Raw genomic sequence first — 26,301 nt, 5'->3', positions numbered from 1 at the left:
TACTTGGATAACCCTAATAACCTAGTACAAACCAAAAGTAACTCGCCGTATAATGCAAGCCGATTACAATGTCATGTCTTGTCATGAAATTTCATAAAGTTTGTGCACCCTCACAAACAAAACAATCATCACTACCACAACTCTATAGTTTGGACAATCCTGAAAGTGGCTAACCTCGCTCACTATACTCTAACTTTAGGGTTTCATATATACATTACAATCTCAATTAAACAAATTCACAGTATATAATAACTTACACGTTATTCCCGGATGAAAATTTCAACTAGATCCGGTAGTTAATGATCCCCGTTGCCAAAAATGCAATTTCGTTTCAATACGTAACTCATTACACACCTTCCGTTATACAAAAACTGTCCCCTATCGATCAGCTGGCGGTATTGAAACAGACGACCCTCCTCTGTCCGTCAGTTTCAACATGACACACATGTCATCGTCATACATGACTGGCTTCAAAGAATGAACACCTTTGACTTCGCAAAATAGAACAAAATACGATATTCTGACCAAACCAATATGCACATAGATTTACTTTTAAATGTCCCACAATAAATGTACACGTCGCAAATTAATACCGGCGCGGATTCTCGTACACTACTTTCCTTCCCAAACGTTATAAATTCTTCCTCGGGCTCCCTAAAGTCCCGGCTTCATCTACAGGCTTCCAATCACCTGATTCGCAAATCCTATCTCAACTCACACGACAAATCTGATCTCTGTTCTCAATCTCAACGACTTTCACTGACAAAAGAACTGGAATAAAAATCCTTACTAGAATCCACGACGCCTAATAACGCACAATACTTTAATAATGAACAACTTCGCATAAAATGATCTCGTATTTTAAAACTGGATTTTCACGAAAATGACTGACAAATTTACTGTTATTATTGTCACTCAGACACGGTTTGACGGACATAGAATACGTTACACTTCGTGACAAATTCACCGATCTGCATTACTCAACACCACACACAGCGCTTCCACCCGATTGAAAATGGGCAACCACGGATCCCTTTCGCACCAATTCCATAAAATGTCAACTGAAAATTTTACATCCGATAAACATCTTAATTTGGCATCACAAAATATAGGCAATAAATTCACGGAGCTGACGATCTACTTTGGACGTGATATCACTTCGAAACCATCATTAATAACTTTTTACAACATTACACGGCACTCGCAATACTTTAAAAATTTATCCAAGCAGAAAATAAAACAGATGACCCTTTTCTTCCTCTCAGGTGTTGGAGACCTGTCAATGAAGCCGGGACTTGTGGAAGCCCGAGGAAGATTTTATATTGCTAGGAATGGAAAGCAGAATACGAGAATCCGCACCGGTATTAATTTGCGATGTGTACAATTATTTTGGGACTTGTAAAAGTAAATCTATGTGCATATTTGGTTGGTCAGAATATATCGTATTTGGTAATTAGTCTTTTGCGAAGTTAAATGTTTCATTCTTTGAGGTCAGTCAGACATGATGAACAAATGTTTCATATCGAGAGTGACAGGCGGATAAGGGTCGTTTGTATCAGAAACCGACAGCTGATCGAAGGGGGGGACAGTTATATAACGGAACATGTAGTGGTTTACGTGTAGGATTGAGATTTCATTCGTGGCGACGGAGATAAATAATTACGGAATCTAGTTGAAATTTCCATCCGGGAATAACGTGCGAGTAGTTGGATAATGTGAATTTGTTTAATTGAGAACGTAATGTACATTTGAGACCACGAACTTAGAGTATAATGAGCAAGGTTAGCCAAATTCAGGGATGTCCAAAATATAGAACGGTGGTGGTGGTGATTGTTTTGTCTGTGAGGGGTGCGCAAACTTTATAAAATGTTATGACGAGATATGACATCGTAATTATACGGCGAGTTGCTTTTGGTTTGTACGTAATTACTAGGGATATCCAAGTGTTAATAATGGCTAGGGTTAGATTAGATTTAAAGTGTGAGGTCACGAAACAAGATATAAAACTGGACATGAATGATGTAATAGTTCTTTACCAGCTATCGGAATCAACAGATAAACATCATATGATTTTAAAAAAATTACGTCACATTGTGTAGGAATTTGTGAAGAAACCATTCGTCTGTGGAAATAAAATTTGTTGTTCTTTAAGATTTCATTAAATCATTTAAATTTATTTAATGATTAAATACAGTGAAAACAGTATTTTGAAATAACTTTAAAATCAAGTGAATAACTTGAAGATGCATTCTGGAAATCGTAGTTTATTTCCTGGGGTATGTGTAAATGTTAACGTAACAATTAAGGGGACATATCCGAAGGTAATGGATTTTACTGCCACAAAGTATTGTGAGAATTGTTGGTGTTGCATTATTTGACTTTGATTGATTGAGCAGTAAAAGTGCTGGGGTTAGTAAAGGGGAAACTTTGGTCATCAACTGATGTAACTTAATTGTGTTTAGCCTTCAGCTGAGAAACTTGGAATGGTCAGGGGGTCATCAACCTCAGTGACTTAGATTAGGGCGTATGCCACTGTAGCATCATTTTCCTTGCGGTCATCATCCACAATGACTTTAAAGTAACTTAGAAGTTTAGATGTTGGTCCATGACAAAGTCGCAGGTCACATCGATTCAATTAAGGGTCCATGCCGTATAACCACTGTGTGGCACACACCGATTGGACTGCCTTAATTATACCCAGAGTCCAGAGTTCGTGTTAGGAGGGCTGGACCATAAAGAATCACTATGATGGTACACGCAGTCTCACATGGAAGCCGAATTTAAGGATTTCCAGACTTTCCTTTCTTAAATTAATGATTGAGACAATGGTTTCTAGTAAGGATGCCCATCAGGCAGTTACGTCAAAGGCTCGCACCAGTATTCTGACCCTCTATGTAAAATAATTGTGGTGTCCAATTGACACAATTGAGTTGAAATAATTACAGTCCGTCGTGTGCGATCAACAATAACAAGTGAAGGGCATTTCCTTTTTTAATGCTTTATTTCCAGGAAACTGGAAGAAAAAATGTTCTGTACAGCCAGAAATGTAAAAATGGCTAAATAAAAATGCCAGGGTCACATGTGAGCCCTAAGATGAATGCTGGCGTGACTTAGGTATGTGACTTACCATCTTCCCACCTACTATATCTTGTTTCATGATGTCTAACTCGTAGTTTATTTTATGGGGTATATACGACGCAGTTGGTCGCCCCTGTGCGGTTTTTGTAAATGTCAGAATACGAGGAAAAAGGGTCATTTGTTTTTATGTTTCACTTGGACAAATTTTTGAAGTCTTGCGAGTGCCGTATGATGTTGTAAAAAGTTTTTAAATAGGGTTTTGAAGTGATATCACGTCCAATGGAGATCGTCATTTCGTGTTCAAAACCTTCTTCCATGATATAAGGCAAAGGTCGAGAATTCATCAAACTCTCACAGTCACATAGTGTAGTCATCAACTCCTCGTAAGTAAGACATGACCTACCCAACATCCTCTTCAATAAATGTTTGAGAAGGCGTATCAAGCGCTCCAACCATCCGCCCCACCAAGGTGCACTGGGAGGGGGGGGGGGATTAAAACACCATTAAATGCGCCTGGCAATGCTGTACTTAGATATATCCTCCCAGTTCAGAGTTCGAAGCAAATTAATTAGAAGACCCGACCGATATTAGTGTTGAATCCATATTTTTCGGGTCTACAGAATTAATTTCAACGAATCTTGGTACACTTATGGCTTACTATCAGAAGACAAACTACGTGGAGATATAGCAAACCTAGCCCCTCTTGGGATGGGGTTGGGAAGGGGTGCGTTCTAAAGTTAATCGAAGACAGTGTCGAATCCTTTCCTTTTGGGGTCGCTGAGATGAATAGTGAAGTCCAAGTTCAACCTCCTTTTATATAGTGTGTGAGAAAGGGTGCAAAACAAAATTTCCAGAATGATCGAGATAATGGACGTATGTGTGTATGTATGTATGTATGTATGTATGTATGTATGTATGTATGTATGTATGTATGTATGTATGTATGTATGTATGTATGTATGTATGTATGTATGTATGTATGTATGTATGTATGTATGTATGTATGTATGTATGTTCAAACATAGCCCCCAACCAAAGCTGATACACGTGTGACATACTATCTGGAAAAAAATTACCTTGGGGGTAACCCCTGTCCCTCTAGAGTAGGGATGAAATGAAAAATGATCGAAAATGGCCGATATTTGTGTCGAATGCATTGTTTTCAGGGTAGCTGAAATGATCTGTGACACTCTGGATGCCGTTTAGGACAATGTTCAGTCCCAATCGGCAGCGGGGTGAGAACAGGGGTGAAGTAAAGGAAATGTCAAAATTGACAGAGTTTATGCGTATGTTCTAGCATATCTCTCAACAAAACATGGTACACATATGACTTACAATCTATAAGAAATTATTATGGGGTAAGATAGCCCTAGCACCCCTAGGGGCTGGAGTAAATTTTAAAAATCACACAAAGAGGCGTGAAGTATATAAATAATAAACAGCTACAAATGTTACTGTACTGTCCACAGTTTTCGGGGTCGCTGAGGTGAATAATGACACCCCGAATGTCGTAAAGTCCACATTCAGCCCCCATCGGCTTGGAGATGAGAATGGGGTGGAAAGTAAATTGTCGAAAATGACCGAAATTACTGATGAATGTGTGTTTTTTCCAGCATAGCCCTCATACAAAATTGGAATACGTATGACTTACTATCTGAAAAAAAATACTGTTGGGGTAAAACACCCTTAGAACTTCTAGGGGAGGGAATGAAATTAATAAATAAACGAAAATGACTTATATTAATGTCGAATACATTGTTTACAAGGTCGCTGAGTTGAACTGTGACACTCTAGATGGTTAAGTCATACTTCATCTGCAATTATGGAAGTTGAGAAGGGGCGGAAATGAATGTAAAAATGACCGAGATTATGGATGTATGTGGGTATCTTCCAGAATAGCTCTAACGAAAATTGGTACACATATGACTTACCATCTGGGGAAAAAATACTATGGAGATGAAACATCCCAAACCCGCTGGGGGTGGCGAATGGGAGTGGGTGATATGTCAAAATAATTGAAAATAACCGATATTAATGACGAATCCGTTATTTATGTGTCGCTGAAATGAATTGTGACGCTCTGGATACCGTTTAAGTCTACATTCAGTCTCCCTTGAGAGGGGCTTAAAAGTAAATTGTATAAAATGACCGAGGTTAGTGTTGAATCCACTTATTTTGGGGTCACAAGTCTGACTGGTAACAGTCTCAATGACAGTTGAAATCATGTTAGTTACATCATATGTATAGCGCGAATGGTAAACGTATATAGTTATCGTTTGCTTAAAGGATCAAGTAATTCCCAGTAAATTCAAGCTTCCACTAGGACAAAATTTTACTTGAAAATTAAATAATCTAAAACTTGAAATCAAAACATATAAATAACTCTAAAACTACATAATAGATCGTAACACCAATATCTCAAAAACGAGTTCTATAAAAATTCACTTCACACATAACTAACTGATAATACAAATCTTAAAGGTAAACTTTCAAAAACTATTCGGGCAACGCCGGGTACTACAGCTAGTTTTGTGAACTTGGATTGTGCGCTCTCCTCCTCCTCCTCCTCCTCCTCCTCCCCCTATTACTACTTCAACTACGACTACTACTACTTTACCGTATCGGTTGGCTCAAGGGTGCTACAGCTTTGGCATGTGTATAGTTGTATTTGTTTCGCTTCTATGAATGCATTATTTCCTTCCTCCCCTGATTTAATGGACTTGATTGCCCAAACCCATGCAGTTCCAAAATTTGATTTCAGGTGGAAGAATAACTGGATGGATGCTGATTTGAGTTGGGATGCACATATAGCTTTTATCACATGGAAATTGTCAAAGGTACTGTATTTATTAAGGGCCCTTACTTATAAAGTCCCAAGAAGTTCGTGTTAAATGTATTCTTTGCATTTGTTCATAACATTGTCCAATATGGAATTATGCTGTGGAGAAATTGCAGTGAAGTTAAAAGTGTGGTGAAGAAACTTAAAGCATCACACAGCCAATACATATAATGGCGTATCGAATAATTTTGCGAAATCAATAATAGATCATATTCTTAAACCTTCTACTATCTGTATTAATGGCAGTTTGGAAACAGGAATATTTTCGGAAAGGCAAAAGTATTCAAGGGTAATCCCACTATTTAAAAAGGACAAACATAATGGGCTAAGTAATTACCGGCGAGTTTCAGTTGTCCCAGTATTTGTAAAGAATCTAGAATGTATTATGGTAGAGCAATTGGTAGACATTTTTAAACTACAACAATTTGCTTTACGTCGCACCGACACAGATAGGTCTTATGGCGACGATGGGATAGGAAAGGGTTAAGAGTAGGAAAGAAGCGGCCGTAGCGTTAACTAAGGTAGAGCCCCAGCATTTGTCTGGTGTGAAAAGGAAGAACCACGAAGAAACCATCTACAGGGCTGCCGACAGTGGGGTTATCTCCTGACTGCAAGCTCACAGTTGCGCGCCCCTAAGCACACAGTCAACTTGCTCGGTTCTTTTGAAACTAATAATCTTCAGTGTATTGAACAGTGTGGATTTCGATTGGGTAAATTGAGCAATTGACTCCCTGCTTGAACACACTTTCTTTGCTTTAGTAAATAACAAGCTTGGTGCTTACCTCCCTCGCTCAGTAGAGCGGGGATAACACGAGGGGACCCTTCGCGGCTTCGGCCCGGCGGGCAGGTTTTAAATGAACGCAACGCCCATGCTCGAAACACTTCTTAGCTCTGTGACGAGAAACCCATGAAAATGATTACTTCTCCCCCGCTAACCGTGGAGAGAACGATCGAAAAATGAAAAAAACAAACCCTGAACGGTGGATCACTCGGCTCGTGGGTCGATGAAGAACGCAGCAAGTTGCGCGTCGACATGTGAACTGCAGGATACATGAACATCGACATTTCAAACGCACATTGCGGTCCATGGATTCCGTTCCCGGACCACGCCTGGCTGAGGGTCGGTTGCTAAAACTGAACGCGACATTGCGTTCGAAGGGGTTGGGGAAGCGTCACGGTTCGTTCGGCCACGGCCGCCGCCGCGTCTCCTGAAAAGAGCTTCACCCTGGTGGAGCTGGATCGGTCGACACCACCACTGAGAGTGTGTGAGAAGTGAGGGTTGGTCCACGCAGCGTCTTTGTGTCTACTGGCGCCGGTTCGCCGCCCTTGCCCCGCGACCAAGCTCGAAAGTGTGTGCTGTGTGTGCAGCGATCGAACATTTTGTGCGACACGCACAAACCAAACACGACCTCAGAGCAGGCGAGACTAATTTAAGCACATTATTAAGCGGAGGAAAAGAAACTAACAAGGATTCCCTTAGTAGCGGCGAGCGAACAGGGAAGAACCTAGCACCAAATCTCGCAGGTTCACCCTGCTGAGAAATGTGGTGTTTGGGAGGGTCCATTTATCCCGGGAACCTGCGGCGAGTTCAAGTCCTTGAATGGGGCCACGCTCCGCAGAGGGTGCCAGGCCCGTAGAGACCGCTGCGGCTTCCGGGAGGATCTCTCCTTAGAGTCGGGTTGCTTGAGAGTGCAGCCCTAAGTGGGTGGTAAACTCCATCTAAGGCTAAATATGACCACGAGACCGATAGTGAACAAGTACAGTGAGGGAAAGTCGAAAAGAACTTTGAAGAGAGAGGTCAAGAGTACATGAAACCGTTCGGGGGAATACGTGAAAAACCCGAAAATACCTCAACCGGGGAGATTCAAGCCTTATCCACGCCTCTTCCCCTGCTTTGGCTAGATGGGTCCGCCCCCTGCACGGAGCAATCCGGCGTCAGGGTGGTAACGGGTTTCTACTCGGCCGGGTAGTGGTGGGGAGGTCGGTGGGCCGCACTTCTCCCCTCGTTGGACGTCGCGATCCGTTGGGTGTCGGTCTAAGTCCTGGGTGTGTAGCCTGTTCGTCCGCGTCGCAAGGCGTGTTCGTCGGACAGACCTCCGGTGTTCCGGCCGACGGCTCGACGGTATGTGTGCGCGGAGTTGATTCGCCGCCCTTCGGGGCAGGCGTCCGGCCCCTTACAATCGAGGGCGCGTGGCATGGACTACGGACCTCCGGCCCGGCTCCGGCCCCGCTCAGCTGTTGGTTTGGGGATGCCTCGGACAGAAGAATCTTGTAGACTCCCGTCAGCGGCGCAAACGTTTCGGGTAATTTCACGACCCGTCTTGAAACACGGACCAAGGAGTCTAACATGTGCGCGAGTCATTGGGTTGACACTAAATGTAAAGGCGCAATGAAAGTGAAGGTCCAGCCTCGTGCGGACCGAGGGAAGATAGGCCGCACTGCTGTGCGGCTCCGCATTCCCGGGGATTCTCGTTCTCATTGCGAGTTGAGGCGCACCCAGAGCGTACACGTTGGGACTCGAAAGATGGTGAACTTTGCCTGGCCAGGACGAAGTCAGGGTAAACCCTGATAGAGGTCCGTAGCGATTCTGACGTGCAAATCGATCGTCGGAGCTGGGTATAGGTGCGAAAGACTAATCGAACCATCTAGTAGCTGGTTCCCTCCGAAGTTTTCCTCAGGATAGCTGGTGTTCGAACGAGTCTCATCCGGTCAAGCGAATGATTAGAGGCCTTGGGGCCGAAACGACCTCAACCTATTCTCAAACTTTAAATGGGTGAGATCTCCGGCTTGCTTAAAAGATTTTTGAAGCCGCGAGAGATTTATTTCTTGGATCGGAGTGCCAAGTAGGCCACTTTTGGTAAGCAGAACTGGCGCTGTGGAATGAACCAAACGCAGAGTTAAGGCGCCCGAATAGACGCTCATGGGAAACCGTGAAAGGCGTTGGTTGCTTAAGACAGCAGGACGGTGTCCATGGAAGTCGGAATGCGCTAAGAAGTGTGTAACAACTCACCTGCCGAAGCAACTAGCCCTGAAAATGGATGGCGCTGAAGCGTCTTACCTATACTCTGCAGCCAGCTCGGTAATGAGGGGTGCGCGGTTTCGCTTCGGCGGCCCGCCCCGTGAAGCCCTGACGAGTAGGAGGGTCGCGGTGGTGAGCGCAGAAGGGTCTAGGCGTGAGCCTGCTTGGAGCTGCCGTCGGTGCAGATCTTGGTGGTAGTAGCAAATACTCCAGCGAGGCCCTGGAGGACTGACGTGGAGAAGGGTTTCGTGTGAACAGCCGTTGCACACGAGTCAGTCGATCCTAAGCCCTAGGAGAAATCCGATGTCGATGGGGTCCGAGACTACAGTGTTAGGACCCCATGGGGCGAAAGGGAATCCGGTTCCTATTCCGGAACCCGGCAGCTGAACCTCAACAAGTCGGGTCCCTCGAATGAGTATCTCGTCGGGGTAACCCAAAAGGACCCGGAGACGCCGTCGGGAGATCGGGGAAGAGTTTTCTTTTCTGCATGAGCGTTCGAGTTTCTTGGAATCCTGTAGCAGGGTGATAGGGTTTAGAACGCGAAGAGCACCGCAGTTGCGGCGGTGTCCCAATCTTCCCCTCGGACCTTGAAAATCCGGGAAAACCTGCTCAGATTACGTTATGTGATGATAGCAAGGCTTTTGACTGTGTGTACTATATAAATTTGATTGCAAAAATTGCATTCCTACAGAGTGAAATACACGCAGCTTGATATATTGATGTCATACCTCTGTCGTCGTAAATAAATAGTAGAAGTTGAAGGCGTGAGGCCATTTAATCTTTACATTAACCTTGTTGTCCCACAAGGCTCAGTGTTAGGACTGATTTTGTTGTTGGTGCTGATAAATGATCTAGTTTACAATTTGAACTCTACAGCCAGTTCGATCTTATGTGCGGACAATACAGCTTTCATGTCAAACGCTGATACCAGACTATATACGAAGTTAGACAGCTATAAAAGGATACCCTATACGGAGGGTTGCCCCAGTTAATAAGGGGCGCAACCTTGAGCGCACGTGTCGTTCCTGGAAGCAGCTGCATGTAGTTTTTTGTTCTGTCTAGTCAACGTGATTTAGAGAAGTGCTGCGAACAGTCATATCGTACCATTGTTGCCTCATGGCCTGCCGAATTGCAGATATATGATAAGGCTACATTGTTTGCCTTTCCGACGCTAATTTCTCATTATCGAATATTGTGCAAGAGTGTAAAATGAAAGGTCTCAACACTAGTAAGTCCTCTGTAGGCAATGTGATAAAATTTCATCAGAATAGTTCCCGCCAGAAACAACAACTTCGAAAAAACTGCCGCGGAAGAGAGTTCGACCATTCAGGACTCCGGACATCATTGAGAAGCTAAAAGCTGCTGTCCTAAGCTAAAATTCACCAACTCACCTTGGCGGCCATATACGTACATCTAAACGCACAGTCTACCATATAATTAAAGAAGATCTGAACCTGGTGAAATGGCATAAGGCACGTGGACGTACTTTGAAAGAAAGCCACGTTGAAGAACGATTCACTAATGCCTGAACATTATACGAAAACTACCTAGCAGGTGATAAATGGCAGTCAGTTGTTACCTTGGATGAAGCTTTGGTTTATTTGGATGACACCAACAAACCCAAAAGGCCAAAACGGGCACTCAATCTTCGTCAAGGAAAACAAAGAAAAGTTTGCTATGGGGTTCACTGTAGTGAGAGGATACTGTGCCCGGGGTAAACTCAGAATCCTCAGAGTGCCGATAAATGTGAAGATCAATGCTACCTACTTCCAGAAGAATGTCATGGATCGCTATTTTGACGAAGATATCCCTCGGCTGTACGGTGAGAATGCTTCAAATGCACATGGATGCACATGGATAAACCATCAAGTCATACTGCCAGATCATCAGTTACCTACTACGAGGGAAATGAAGAAGAGACGGGTGTCCATGTAATACAATTTATTGACATCCCTGTGAATTCTTCGGATGCCTCGCCGATGGATTATTGTGACTTTGGTCTCCTGAAAAGTGGTCTTTCTTCTTGACGTCCCACCACTATTGAGGGTCTTTGGAAAGTGTGCAAGGAGGTATGGGACAATATTACTCTCCCTGTACTCTGTTGAAGACTTCTATAGTGAAAATTGATGTGTAGGGCAATAGTCCGTGCCTATCACATCGGGCACATTCTGGTCTGGAGAAAAGGAATCGTCTAGGACAAAAGGTATGTCAAAATCGTCCAAGCTTAACTGGGACAACCCTCCGTATTCAGAAACTGAATGGTTTTACAACAAACAAGTCCTTACTAAATTACAACAAACCTCAAACACTGACTGTATTTGGATACGAATCTGACTTGGGACGCACATATTGTTTTTATCAAATGGGAAGTGTCAAAGGTACCGTACTGAATTTATTAAGGGCCCTTGCTTATAATGTCCCAAGAAAGTTCGTGTTAAATTTATTCTTTACATTTGTTCATAGCATTGTCCAATGTTGAATTATACTGTGGAGAAACTTCAGTGGGAGTAGAATATCAGAGCTTCTCGTAATCCAAAAGAAAGCTCTTCGTCTGATATCCAAGTCTCCACCAGGTACACACTGGAAACCCTTGTTCATTGATAATTCTATGGCCGTAGTTAATCTATACATTTTAATGCATTTTGCAAAGTAAAACATATCGCTTATAAACAAAAGAAGGTCATCTAATTTGTCCGTTGGAACTCTTCAACAGATTACCAACTAGGGTGCAGGTTCTTCCTAATAATATATTTAAAACTGGACTGAAGCATTGGCTGTTGCAATATCCTTTTTATTCAACAAAGGAGCTCTTTGCAATGGATGCAGTCGGTATTTAATTGCGGAACCCTTTAAATATTATGTACTAAAATTGTAATGTACCGGTATATATATCCGTTACCATTGATCTGTACACAACGAGACAATGTCTATTGCAAAATGGCAGAATAAAGGTTGATTGTGTGATGGTATATATATATCACACTCCCGCACTGTATTTATTCATTGGTGTATTCCTGTAAGTGTATTTGAAGCTGGAAGCTCTCCCATGTTAGATATTCGTAATTTAGTTTGTACAGACAGTTGGGAAACACACAGCTGTTTCCAGGTTTGGAAAATCTCCAAGGGAAACTTTAGTGAATAACATGGAGAGTCCAGTCCTCGGCGGGCGTGGTCGGGAGATAGCCACGTGTTACCATGGTAATGATTGAGGTGGGGCCAACGACAGGATAGGTGTGGACTCCTAATCAGGTGCAACCGTTGTGGGGGTGATCACCACTACACGGCCTGCGCGGCAATTACGGAGGCACCGGTGTGCGCCAACTACGCGGGGCGGCACCCAGCCTCTCATCGCAGTTGTCCTGTTTTCCGGATTATGGCGCGGGCAGAGAAGGAGGGCCGGCGTCGTGTCTCACCCCTATCTAGGAGGCCCCGGTCTTGGTGACCTTCGCCTCATTCTCCGGGATCGGAAACTAGGCACGAGGGACCCCAAGGTGATGGAACACCGAGCTTGATAGCTGCAGTCGCTTAAGTGCGGCCAGTATCCAGTATTCGTGAGATAGTGGGTTCGAACCCCACTGTCGGCAGCCCTCAAGATGGTTTTCCGTGATTTCCCATTTTCACACCAGGCAAATGCTGGGACTGTACCTTAATTAAGGCCACGGACGCTTCCTTCCCACTCTTAGCCCTCTCCTGTACCATCGTCGCCATAAGACCTATGTGTGTCGGTGCGACGTAAAGCAAGTAGAAAAAAAAAATGGTGATGGAACGGTGCGGCAGGCCTTAGTGGCTATTGGCGCATGTCTCCGCAACCGGCAAGGCCCGCGCTGTATAGTCACGGCAGTGCACAGACGGACTTATCCCCTGATAACTTGACTGGCGAGAATATGGCGCTTGCCTTGTGCATGATACCTTTTCTCAACTAACATTATCACCTTGACCTATCCAGAAACCACATCCTTGCATGCGCTATCCAAATTTGTCAGGCTCTTTTTCCGCCTATGTGGTTTTCCCTGCCCCTTAATACCATGCCTCAACACTATCCCAACACAAACCTTGCCTGGTAACGCGTCTGACGTGCAAACAGGCAGGTACTCCTGTAGTGCCATTTCCTACTCCTCCCTGCTACCTCTTTTCTCCTTAGAAATTAATAGCATGTCGGAGGCAATGTAGATTGGTGACAATAATCACGCGGGGGGGGGGGGGGGGAGCAGGCTTCGCCCCCCCCCCCCCCCCCCCCCGAAGAAAATGCCAAGAGTACGATTTACTGAGGACCATTACTGTGAACATTAACGAGTGTACGGTTGATTGTTTTCTTGTTAATACTTATACAATTCTTGTGCTGAAGTACTGATCTCGTACATGTAGTTGGTTTTCTATATCTCATGGCAACTTTTGGTAATCTATGACCCGGTTTCAAGGCATGGACCAACAGCAAACAAAAGTGTCTCTAAAATCAAATGTTAGTGTCAGTGCTCAAAGAGACACAGAATCAATATGATATCCCATGTGTTGATGGTGAGAGCCGGTAATTTGTGTTGATACACAGACACAGTGAAGGGCTAATATCTACATCCATATTTTGTAACTACTGTACTGGTCATCGGGCTCACTACAAATGGTAGTACAGTCTTCACTGTCTTTTCTAACTACCGGTACTGTTTTGTTTTAGGATTATTGAATATATATAGGAAGTCTTCCAGCAGTTGTACATGCTTATTGAGTGTGTTGCTATGTTATTGATATTGTGTGTTGATGAAGTGCTAACATACATATTATGGTTAGGTAAGAATATAGATAGCTTATTTCAATTTGTGGAGAAGTTATTGGAGAATGTAGATGAGGTTCCTACTTGTTTATTCGTTTTTAGAGGGTTAGGTAAGACCCAATCAGCAGAGTACCAGTTTTGCAGTTCTATGAACACTACCTGAGCGGAATCTTTTATGCTCCACCATTTCTTCTTCTTCTCCTTGCTATTGTTATTCTTTCTTTCTTAATCCGTTTACCCTCCACGGTTGGTTTTTCCCTCGGATTAAGCGAGGAATCCCACGTCTACCACCTCAAGTGCAGTGTCCTGGAGCATGAGACTTTGGGTGGGAGTATACAAATGGGGGAGGAGGACCAGTACCTCGTCCAGGCCGTTTTACCTGCTTTGCTGAACAGGGGCCTTGTGTGGAGATATAACGATTAGAAGGGATAGACAAGGAGGAGAGAAGGAAGCGGCCGTGGCCTTAAGTTAGGTACCATCCCGGCATTTGCCTGGAGGAGAAGTGGGAAACCGCGGAAAACCACTTGGAGGATGGCTGAGGAGGGAATCGAAGCCTTCTCTACTCAGTTGACCTCCCGAGGCTGAGTGTACTCCGTTCCAACTCTCGTACCACTTTTCAAATTTCGCGGCAGAGCCGGGAATCGAACTCGGGCCTCCGAGGGATGGCAGCTGATCACACTAACCACTACACCACCGGGGCGGGCTCTTGTTATTAATATTCTAAATTAAAGGATACTATGGTGACCTCTGGCTCCCTTTTACCTGCATTTTCGGCAAATTATTATTATTATCATCAGTATCGCAATTTATTAATGTATGTATTTACGGTATGTAGATTCAATTATGCTACAAAAATTAATATTTTGATCAATGTCGTTTTTCTTAATGCTACAATTGACGTCCAAGCGTGAGGCAATTAATTTTTTCATTAATTTTATCATTCTAATTGTAATAATATTACAATTGATTGATTGCGCTTCCAAGAAATGATAATGGACTCGTCGAAGTCGGTGGCGCGTCCCCTCTGTCTCATACCTCTGGAATTGTTGATTTTATTTTATAGAGGGGAAGGAACTAGGAGAAACGAGGTCGCCAACGCTCGCTCCAAGTTGAGAACCCTGGTCCCTTTGAGTCACCTCCTACGACAGGCAGGGGATACCATGGACGTATTCTACCATCCCCGGTTATTGGGGGAAAATTACTATCAACTGTATTATCATAGGTAGTAAGTTATTGGCACAAATGAAGTAACGTTAATGGCATCAGATAATACGCAATGCGTTTCGATGGAGAATTTGGTCGGGTCAATGTGTAGACGATTGGTTGGTTGATGATAAGCAAAGAGTGTGTGTGTGTGGGGGGGGGGGGGGGGAGGCGTGAAGGGCGTAACAACTTCTCGAACAGCCAGTGCTTAGAATCGACCTCTCGAATGTAAGCTAATTTATCAATCGAATGCACAATGGCTTGACAACAGGTACTGTAACGCACATCGGCAACGAATACTGAGAGTAATCGAGACCTCGGCGTGAACATATCGTATCGAGAATAATCGAGATCATTCGCTGCTATATAACTATAATACATCCCCCTGGTTGATGCGATGAGCATTTAACCCTGGAGTCTAAACCTGTAAGCACAAGGACCTTAAGGAAACGTGAGTTTTGTTTTTTCTTGCTGTTATACTTGTGATAAAACGTCTGGAATCAAACATGTATGTGAAATAGGCGATTTTGCTCAACACTTATGTATTGACTGCTGTGTGAATGTTTTTATATTCTTTGGTGCATGTTTCAAAATTACCTGTCTGCGACGCGTTCGGCCATCAGGTTGCCTTGCGTTCTGTGCTTACAAGGACCAAACAATGAATGGCTGTTGGCTTGTTTGCGACGTATAAAGCTAGTTGGGGATGAAAGAAAAAGTTGTTGCTGTTGTTGTTCGAGTCATCAGTCCATAGACTGGTTTGATTTAAATGCTACGGTAACATATATTTCACACCCCAAAGTGTGAAGCCAGCGAGTACGCAGTCGATTTCATAATGCCCTTGACAATTCAAGGTCATAAGATGTCTGCCATGTTAAAAGGGAAAACTCCATTGCGGTCCATTTATTTCTGATTTGAAATGTAGATCTTGGGCTCGTGGATAGAAGGATTCATTTATAATTACTTCGAATATTAATTTTTCCGAACACCGAGCTTGATAGCTGTAGTCGCTTAAGTGCGGCCAGTATCCAGTAATCGGGAGATAGTGGGTTCGAGCCCCACTGTCGGCAGCCCTGAAGATGGTTTTCCGTAGTTTCCCATTTTCACACCAGGCAAATGCCGGGGCTGTACCTTAATTAAGGCCACGGCCGCTTTCTTCCACTTTCTAGGCCTTTCCTATCCTATCGTCGCCATAAGACCTATCTGTGTCGGTGCGACGTAAAGAAAAAAAATCCGAACAGTGTGCCTATCAATTGCATACTCTGCCATTATCTCCAAGCAGTTACTGTACCTTGCTTCTTTTCTATACCGTACCGTATTGACTCCATGCAGATTAAATCGTGGATTACCGGTAGGCCTAAGGTACTGACTGGTATTCAGGAATATGGTAGAATTTGCAAAAATATGTCGGCTTACAGTTTGTGATATTTGGTACGTTAAATTAAATGAGTTAAAATTATTTACATGTCGGTGCAAATCGTCGTAAGTCTGCTAATGTGGTAGGCATATTTCAGCGCATGGCAGACAGACTATAATACACATACGTCACCGCTTGTTCTTTAGTCGGGTGATAGTGGGTTGAACCCCATTGTCGACTGCCCTGTAGTTGGTTTTCCGTGGTTTCCCCGTTTTCACACCAGGAAAATGCTGGGTTTGTACTTTAATGAAGGTCACGGCCGCTTCCTTCCCACTCCTAGCCTTTTGCTGTCCCATCGTCACCGGAAGACCTATCTGCGTCGGTGCGACGTAAAGCAAATAGAAAAAAAAAGTTGTATAGTCGACAATGAATTTTATTTCGGTTAGTTGGATCACTTGAATTAATATAAACACGATCTCCAATAGTAATTGAGAGATTATGCAATCTTCTGAGAGTTCAATGGGCTTGCCAAAATCCGAAAATCTAAAACCAGGACAAGTTCGGAATAGAAGGGCCCCGAACTCGGGACATAATTTACCTATTAGCATGGCCAATATGAGTATTTATCAGAAGAAAATAACATTCTCCTTTGTAGGAACTTCATTAATGACGAGAACATGCATTATTTCAAAAATGTATTACGTAGCGCAGGCCACTTGAAATGGACTAAGTATTTGTATACCACGCGTAGGCACTATTTCTGAAGACTATTGCTTATCACTTATCACCAAAGAACATCTCTGAGCAAGACCAACTACGACATCTCGTAGTCGGACTTGCTCCGAGTAGGAGTTGGAAGACTTAAGTGATCTGGTCTTGACAGACCGCTCAAATGTCGCCGCGGTGATTATTTAGGTTCGTTCCAACCACCGGGACGGCGGTGCTTAGACGGCGGTGGTTCCAACACACGAGTTTCTGACAGTCACCGGCGGATTCATGCATCGCCCTGTGCGCCCTGTGCGCATGCCCCCGGTTTGGGATTGGTCAGCGGCTGGTCCCGAACATGATCGTGTTGGAACTTTATTACTGACATACTGATGAAATTCAATATATATAGAACACGGTAAAACAAGTATTTTAAAAATGAATGAAATATAAAAAACACACACGTAGTTAATATTCGTTTTAATTGGTTAGGGAGGGATATCTGCCTCCAAGCCTTAGGCCTGTATTTCACTCTTAAGAAACTATAGCTTCATCATCAAAGATAATTTATACCAACTATCTGCGAATCTTTTATTGACCATTCGTTTTACGAGGTGGTGAGGAGAATGGAGGGAACTACAACCGTTGCGGTAGTACTGCCAACTGAATGGAAATGAAATCGGAATTGAATCGATAGTATGATCGATGAGATATTAATTTTCTAAATCGACGTTTCCCTGTAGGAGTTCTAGGTTGTTCCTGTGATGTACTTTGATTTTCCTCACTCATGTTCAAGCAACATATACGTTGACTTTGCTATGTAAATAACAACAGTTTCTAGTGTTGCAATTATACCGCGAGATGTCTCACGGCGATGCATAATCGACTCATATTTTCTGTGTCAGAGGTTGCCCATACGAATCTCGAATATAACCGAGGTCAACCGATTCAACACTAGAGAACCGAAGTATCCCTAAAAGTTCCGCACCGCAGACTACCTATATTCAATGACTGGCATTTCGTGGAAAATTTAAAGGTAAAAATACAGAGAGGGGAACTCAACGATTATTACATAGAATGTTACTTGAAATGCTTCCAATTTTACCTTATAATGATCGAGGAAGAGAGATGTGTTCAATACGCTTGCCAGAGACCAACCCGCCCGCCCCTAGAAGTATATTTACTTTTATAATAAGAAATATTGTTTTAGACGCCATACTCCATTGCTTATAACGGTGATTGGTTCACGTACCGGTAAGTAAGAGGATGACGTCACTGACACCTAGGATGAGGCCGAGAATTTGTTACCAACCATTGCATTAGCTTTAAGGTATTTTTGCACCTCGAGGCCAATCTCTGTCATGAGAACAGTGGCTCCCAAGGGAGCCACACTCCCTTCGAGAGGCTCTTAACTATGGCCGCGGCGCATACTGTCCGCACGGCAAGAAAAAAAAGTCCTTCAGAGGTTCTAAAATGCAACAGTTGGCAGCATTGTCGTTCCTCTCGGCGCTCCCTCTCAGCGCTGCTAGTGCGACAGTGAACTGGCGTGCGCCACCTAGCGGTCGCTCATGTTACTAAACCGTGAGTGCTCTTCTCTGTAGCTTCGCCAATTTAAATTACCCGAAGTTGACTTCCAAAACTTCTAAATAACCACAATAAAATATCGCGGACTTTCGTCTTTTTGGCTCGTATTTTCTATTCAATAAAATCACGGGTTTTACGATCGTCGGCAGTTGCAGAGTAATTTTCGGCCTACTAGTGGCCACGGTTGGTCGTGGTCCGACAGCTCCGCACTCCGACCGATCAACCAAGCAGAGGGTGGCCACGGCTTTGCCGTGGCTCTCCGCCTCTGTATTCGGGAGAAAGAGAGGGGCTGGTCCCCACCGTCGACTGTCCTGAGAAGTTTTCCGTGGTTTTCCATTCTCCTGCAGTAAGGCGAACCCCGGGACAGTTCCTAGTTATGCCACGGCCGCCAACCCCCTTACTTTCTCCGAGCATCTCCATCACCGTAACAAATTTCCTGGCCTGCCATTTTCATCCTATCACCTTCGGATTTTGACCATGCTGCGTCATTGTCAATTTGATACAACACTTTAACTTTCACGTTTTTATCAACAATTTTTGGTCATATTAATAACTTACAGTAATAATGTTATTTGCTGTACGTCCCACTAACTACTTTTTTCGGTTTTCGGAGGTGCCGACGTGCCGGAATTTTGTCCCGCAGGAGTTCTTTTACATGACAGTAAATCTACCGACACGAGGTTGACGTACCGTATTTGAGCACCTTCAAATACCACCGGCCTGAGCCAGGATCGAACTTGCCAAGTTGGAGTCAGAAGGCCAGTGCCTCAACTGTATGAGCCACTCAGCCTGGCATTTTGTGATATGAATAAATTTTCCAATATTTTAAAACACTTTTTACTGTATTTACTGTATTTATGACATGCTCTTATTCTGTTGAACATTTATAGGCTGGTACCTACGTAAATCAAGTTGACTTAGAATTCTCCAGCTCCGTATGTTGGACTCTTGCTGCCTTCTTGCAGATTCGAGAGTTTGTTTTCTTCGGGCAGTTTTGAACTCTTGTTATCCAGGCATGTGCTGGAAGTGATGATTATTGTATTAAGGGGAGTACAATTGAGCAATGATCCTGTATTAACATTAATCCGAAGGAAAAAATGGAAGAGGTAAAACATTTTGAAAAATCAGCCAAAGAAAGGCAAGGCCCACGAAGGGCGTGAAAATATGACTCTGTAGGTCTCGTAAATCAAATACCATCAGAATTGGAAGAAATGAAGTGTTGGCCAAGGGAGGTTGGATAGGAAAGATGAAAGCAAGGAGCCTGACACAAATAAGTGGAAGCAATACCAGACTCGGCTAGGCAGTAGCGTAGCCAGGATTTCAGTTTGGGGGGGCCCATTTATTTTGATAGGTGACCAAACTTCCAAAGTTTAGGTGGTATAGAATACCTAAAAAGGAAATGAGTCTCCTTGGATCCAAGTAAGAGTGGTGGATTCGTGCGGATTCCGGAAGCTAATAGTAATCATCATCATCATCATCTTCTTCTTCTTCTCCTTCTCCTTCCGTTTTTCCTACATCTGTGGGGTCACGGGTGCGAACTGTGTCGCACATGTGAATTTGGCCCTGATTTACGGCCGGATGTTCTTCCCGACGCCAACCCTATATGGAGCGATGTAATCACTGTTGTGTGTTTCTTTGGTGCTTGGTAGTGTAGTATGTTGTTTGAATATGAAGAGGAAAATGTTGGGACAAATACCAAGTCCCCAAGCCAGAATATAAATACGGTAATTTTATTATAATAATGGTCATGTGATAAGCTATAAAGAAGTGACATTTAATACGATTAATGCGGCAAAGAAACACACACACATACACGTTGAATAAAGGTTTCTCGCAGTTATCCATGGCTAGATGTTGAAACCAAGAGAATGATGGCCCACCGTGACTCGTTATTTCGCCATTATAAGCAAACCTTAGATGACACAGACTACGAATCTTAGCGCATCTTAAGAAATCGCACAAAGCAGTTAATCAGAAATAAAAAATGTGCATATTTCCGGAATTTAGCTAACAACTTTAATTCCAGTCGCGCATGGGACCAATTTAGAGCTCTGGGAATAGGAAAACATCAACAGAGCCAGACAACTCCTGATATTCTACTTGACGAACTGAACGATTACTCTAGTAGAATAAATATTCAACCTACCCCAATTAACTGCACCGAATCACCGCCCTCCCCTCCAGCCAATCCACCATTCACATTTCTCAGTGTCACAAAAAATCAGGTTAAAAAGGCTTTGTACTCGATTAAATCAAAGGCCACGCGTGTAGATGATAATCCTATTACTTTTATACATAACATTATTGGTACTGTCTTGCCTATACTGACGCACATACTGAACTACTGTTTACTAAACGGAATTTTCCCTACTGTCTGGGAAACAGACAATATTGAATATTATACTGGTACCTAAGAGTTTAGACCCACAATCTCTCTCTGACATTCGTCATGTGTTCATACTCCCTGCGCTTTCTAAAGCCTTTGAACGTTTAGTGTATGAGCAAGTTCTGGAATACCTAAATAAAAATGCTTCTTTGGACCCTTTGCAATCTGGATTTAAGAAGGGTCACAGTACCACGACAGCACTTTTGAAGGTAAGAAGAAACGCTATAGACAAACGACTGCTCATTAAACTTATCATTCTTGACTTCAGTAGCATCTTTGACACTATAGAAATTCCGACTACGATAAAGTAAATGGAAATGCTAAATTTCGACCTGGCTGCGCTTTTCTTAGTTATTATTTGAGTAACCATCAACAGCGTGTAACAGTAAACGACAAGGCCTCTAAATGGAAAATGAAACTTAGTGGTGTCCCGCAGGGCAGTATTCTAGGGCCCTTACTTTTCTGTATTTATATCAATGACATACCATCCGTGACAGGAAATAACATATCGACACTGCAAGACAAGATATTAACAATGACCTCTGATGACTCAGTATATATGCACAACGAAATTCTCATATACTAAACTCCACAAAATTTCAGGCAATCATAATTGGACCACGAAAATTACTGAGCTGCTCAAACAATGTCGCAATCCCGCCTATCCTACTGAATTGGAACATTATTCTCCACAGTAAACCGGTTAAAAATCTTGGCTTGATTATGAATGAAACACTTGATTGTTCTGGTCACACGAAAGAAATACGTAAAAAAGACTTTTGGAGTGCTTCACCCTCTTAAACGGCAGAGGGATATATTTCCATTTGAGCTAAAGGCAAAACTAATAAAGACACTCATTCTCCCTATTCTTGATTACTGTTACGTTGTATTAGTTGATATGACGAGAGAAGAAACACTTAAACTTCAACGAGCACTGAATTCCTGCCTGAGATTTATTTACAACATCGGGTACGATGTTCATACCACCCCATACTATCAGGCTGTCTCATGGCTGAAGCCTGATAAACGTCGGCAGCTACACACTTTAACGATGGTGTTTAGGACTGTTAGCTGAAAGTCAGCCACTGTATATTTCTTCTAAATTCACCTTTTTATCATCATTTCACAACTTAAATACACGTTCTAGATCCTATCATTCTACTCCACTGCACCGCACAAATATAATTAATAGATTATTTGTGGTGATCGGCGTCATATTATGGAATTCCCTGTCAGCTCAGGTCAGAGAAACTAGCTCTTTATTAAGATTTAAGGTCTCCTGCCGAGACGTCCGACTCGTTGGCTGAATGGTCAGCGTACTGGCCTTCGGTTCAGAGGGTCCCGGGTTCGATTCCCCGCCGGGTCGGGGATTTTAACCTTCATTGGTTAATTCCAATGGCCCGGGGCTGGGTATTTGTGCTGTCCCCAACATCCCTGCAACTCACACACACCACAGAACACTATCCTCCACCACAATAACACGCAGTTACCTACACATGAGAGATGCCGCCCACCCTCATCGGAGGGTCTGCCTTACAAGGGCTACACTCTGCTAGAAATAGCCTCACGAAATTAAATTAAACCTGCCGAGACTACCTGCTGAGGACAGCTGACTGAATGGTTGACATGTGAATATGTGCGTGCCTGAGGATGTCATTTTTAAGAGTTTTTAATATTGAAATGCAATGGCGTATGGCTTTTAGTGCCAGGAGTGTCCGAGGACATGTTAGGCTCGCCAGGTGCAGGTATTTTTATTTGACACCTGTAGGCGACCTGCGCGTCGGGATGAGAATGTAATGATGATGAAGACGACACCTACACCCAGCCCCCGTGCCAGCGAAATTAACCAATGATGGTTAAAATTCCCGACCCTGTTGGGAATCGAATCCAGAACCCCTGTAACCAAAGGCCAACTCGCTAACCGTTTAGCCATGCAGCTGCACTTTTCAATATTAATTAGTTTTAATATTAATTTAGTTAATAATGTATTTAAATTTATTTTTAAAACTATTAATTTATGTAGTTTTAACTGTTTTACGTATCTCAGTATTTTATTTAAGATTTTGATTAGTATGTGGTTAAGTATACGAGAGGGCCTCTAACCCTAACTTCGCCACTGTAAAAAAGGCGCTAATAAATAAATAAGTAAATATAGAATTTAAGGGGTATGGGTATAGATTTTTGTTAGTTGGTAAAGAAAAATATATGTCACAACATATGCTAGGGAGTGTTTAGCTTGTCCTATTAGTTTCCCTAGCGGTTAGGGCAGCGCATTTGTGAGCTTGCATCCGGGAGTCAGTGGATTCGAACCCTTCTGTCGGCAGCCCTGAAAATGGTTTCCCGTGGTTTTGCATTTTCACACCAGGCAAATGCTGGGGCTGTACGTTAAATAAGGCCACGACCGCTTCATTCCAACTCCTACGCCTTTCCTATCCCACCGTCACCATAAGGCCTATCAGTGTCGTTGCGACGTAAAGCAAATTGTTAATTCGTTTCCCTCACAAGCCTGGGGTGCAGAATATAGTAGCATTAAGTTACAGTTTTATGACGCTAATATTCGTATGTATAATTTTCATTAACGTGCCAGAAACCAACAACATGGAGCTGTTGCCATTTCAACACCGTTTTGAGGGCCACCGACCAAAGTCGGGATTTGAACCTGCGAGCTCGGACTCAGAAGGACAGCGACTCAACCAACTGAACCACATGAAAAGGAGGCGTTTGTGATTATTGTTATAAATAGATTCAGTTAGTATGTTTACACAGGTTTTATGAAGAGCATTTATTAAGGCGTACGTTTTCCAACTGTCCTAAATGCACGAGACCGGACGGAAGAACTAGCTGGAAACTAAAGAGCCTTGCAGGGGTGTCGATTCCTTCTCTGTACACTTTTCCAAACCAAACTCAATGGCGAAACAGCCCCGAAGGGCCATTGCCTACCAAGCGACCGCTGTTCAGCCCGAAGTCCTGCAAATTACGAGGTGTCCTGTGGTCAGCACGACGAATCCTCTCCGCCGTTATTCTAGGCTTTCTAGACCGAGGCCGTTATCTCACCGTCAGATAGCTCCTCAATTATAAGCTCGTGGGCTGAGTGAACTTCGAACCAGTCCTCAGATCCAGGTAAAACCCCTGACCTGGCCGGGAATCGAACCCGGGGCCTCCGGTAAGAGGCAGGCAAACTACCCCTACACCGCGGGGTCAGCTTGTTACTTTTAGGTCACCTTATTTTAGAATTAGACTTAAGGCATCCTGCATTCGATGCCCGCCGCTGACAGAGTTAAGAAAGGCATGGGATCGGGAAGATACAGCCTTGTTTGTGGGTGCAATAGAGTTGGCCATGAGTCTCCCGTGATCGAAATATCTACGACCTGGCAGGTAGTCACCTTCACGGGGTGTAGTACCAAAGTGGTTCTTCTTTTTTTAGAAAAAAATTAAATGAACATTCTACTTCCTTACAAACGAAGAACGATATTATCAATTTTACGAACAGTTTCAATAATGCAGCCGGTTTAGAGTACAGAAGCTATGATTTCGTTTGTTGGATATAATTACATGGTAACAATCAAAACCATCAATATCTACAGAAGATCCGTCACCGCACTCGGTAGGACCGGCTTTCTTTTCATATCCACCGGGAAAGTTGGCCGTGCGGTTAAGGGCGCACAGCTGTGTGCTTGCATCCGCTTCGAACCCCACTGTCGGCAGCCCTAAAGATGGTTTTCGGTGGTTTCCCATTTTCACACCTTAATGACAGCTGATGGCGGAGCTGTTGAGGATCCAACCAGCCTTAGGGCTGAAGACTGAACATACAATTAAGGCTACGGCCGCTTCCTTCCCACTCCTAACCCTTTACTTCCCCATCGTTGCCATAAGACCTACGGTGCGACGTAAAGCAAATTCTAAATACAAAATAAAACATCTTTTCACAACTCCTTCCATGGAAAAGTTGTATCCACGCTACTGGCCTAGACTTGGCCACTGAAATTATTTCGTGGGTACGCCACTGCATCCACTCACCATTTAAGGTACAAGGTAAGCCCGAAGAATGGTTGATATTCAAAATACACCATCATAAATGATGCGGTTATTACTCAAAAGTACTAAAGAAAAGTAAGGCACGCGACCTAGTGTTTTAAGCAGAATCGGTATCAATAGAACGTGACTTCCCATTTTAAAAATGTTTCATGCATCGACTGCGACTCAAGCCTCGGCCGTCTTGATGAGAAGATAGAACCATTGGAACTGAGTTATCACGTCCGCTAATTACAAGATAGTTACATGCACTTTTGATGGTGCCATTTGAAGTTCCAATCAGTCCCTGGGCATTTGACAAAATATATGGACCTACCTATAGAACTAAGGTACGCATCTGCGATCTGTCTTGCTATTAGAATTTTAACAAAATCATAACTTACCGAGGATGCACATTATTTTGCCCTTGGTGACAAATAAAGTTATTATATGGCACAAAATGAGAAACTAACGTGCAGCTCACAATCCTGTCACAGTCTTCCGAACGCTGCAACTTAAACACAGCACAACTTTCAACCACGGTACAACCCCAGTTTCCTGGAACTGATCTGCAAAAGCTGACACGATGTTGTTCAACTGTTTCTGGCTGTGGACCCCGTTATCTCGGTGGTCACGTTCCGGCCCTCTACTGAGTAATCCCTGGTTAATTGCCCCTTTCCTCATCTTTGGCATTTGTCAACACATTCCCAATACTGAGGCCCGCGCATCACAATCCTAAGTGACTTCCTTTCATTCAAGCAGTACAAATATGGAGAATTATGAATGGCCGTATTGAGCCCTGCTAGTAGATTCTTTGTCGCTACGTTAATTCGTCATTTCGGCGTAAGTTTTAAGTTGTTCGTATCATACGTAAAACAACGGCTGATCGTCGCTCTAGTTTCAGGAAACATTTTGGGGGGGGCCCGGCCCCAGTGGGCCCCCCCCTTGGCTACGCCAGTGCGGCTAGGGGAACAGTGGTCCCCAACCCACGCTCCAAAGTTCAGAGCCCCTGGTCTCCCTTTCAGTTTCATCTTATAACAGGGAGGGGATACCTTGGATATTTTTCTACCGCCCCCACACACAGGGGGCGTGGTCAAGTCTATTTTTATCCCTCATGACATTCATTTTCTGTCCTGAGCTGCTAACTTTAACTCCTATATGCTAGCTTTTAGTTGCTGACTTTCTTCACAACCCATTTCGAATTCAGCAATTTTTGATATAGAAATTATTTTTTCTTCGACACAAACACTTCCTTTGGATACTTTGCCCAAATTACACCATGCAATGATTCTTTGGCATTCTGAGTGTTATCTACTGTAGAGCACTCTCAAATCACATTTGAAGCAAATCTTTGATA

The 26,301-nt window shown here is 43.4% G+C and overlaps 1 protein-coding gene and 1 non-coding gene across 2 annotated transcripts in view; both read left to right on the top strand.

The window, feature by feature from the left end:
• The first annotated feature begins 5,858 nt into the window (after positions 1 to 5,858).
• Positions 5,859 to 26,301, top strand: part of LOC136865752 (alpha-crystallin A chain) — a 47,171-nt gene continuing 26,728 nt past the window's right edge. The window contains exon 1 of the mRNA XM_068226312.1: positions 5,859 to 5,915. The gene's annotated coding sequence lies outside the window, so the exon portion shown is untranslated. The remainder of the gene's footprint in view (positions 5,916 to 26,301) is intronic.
• LOC136858915 (5.8S ribosomal RNA) lies at positions 6,887 to 7,041 on the top strand. The gene has a single exon (XR_010858695.1). It is a non-coding gene; the product is annotated as a 5.8S ribosomal RNA (ribosomal RNA).

Source organism: Anabrus simplex, chromosome 1, assembly GCF_040414725.1.
Source record: "Anabrus simplex isolate iqAnaSimp1 chromosome 1, ASM4041472v1, whole genome shotgun sequence".
In the NCBI taxonomy this organism is placed as follows: Eukaryota; Metazoa; Arthropoda; class Insecta; order Orthoptera; family Tettigoniidae; genus Anabrus; species Anabrus simplex.
This window is presented reverse-complemented; position numbering and strand designations above follow the sequence as displayed.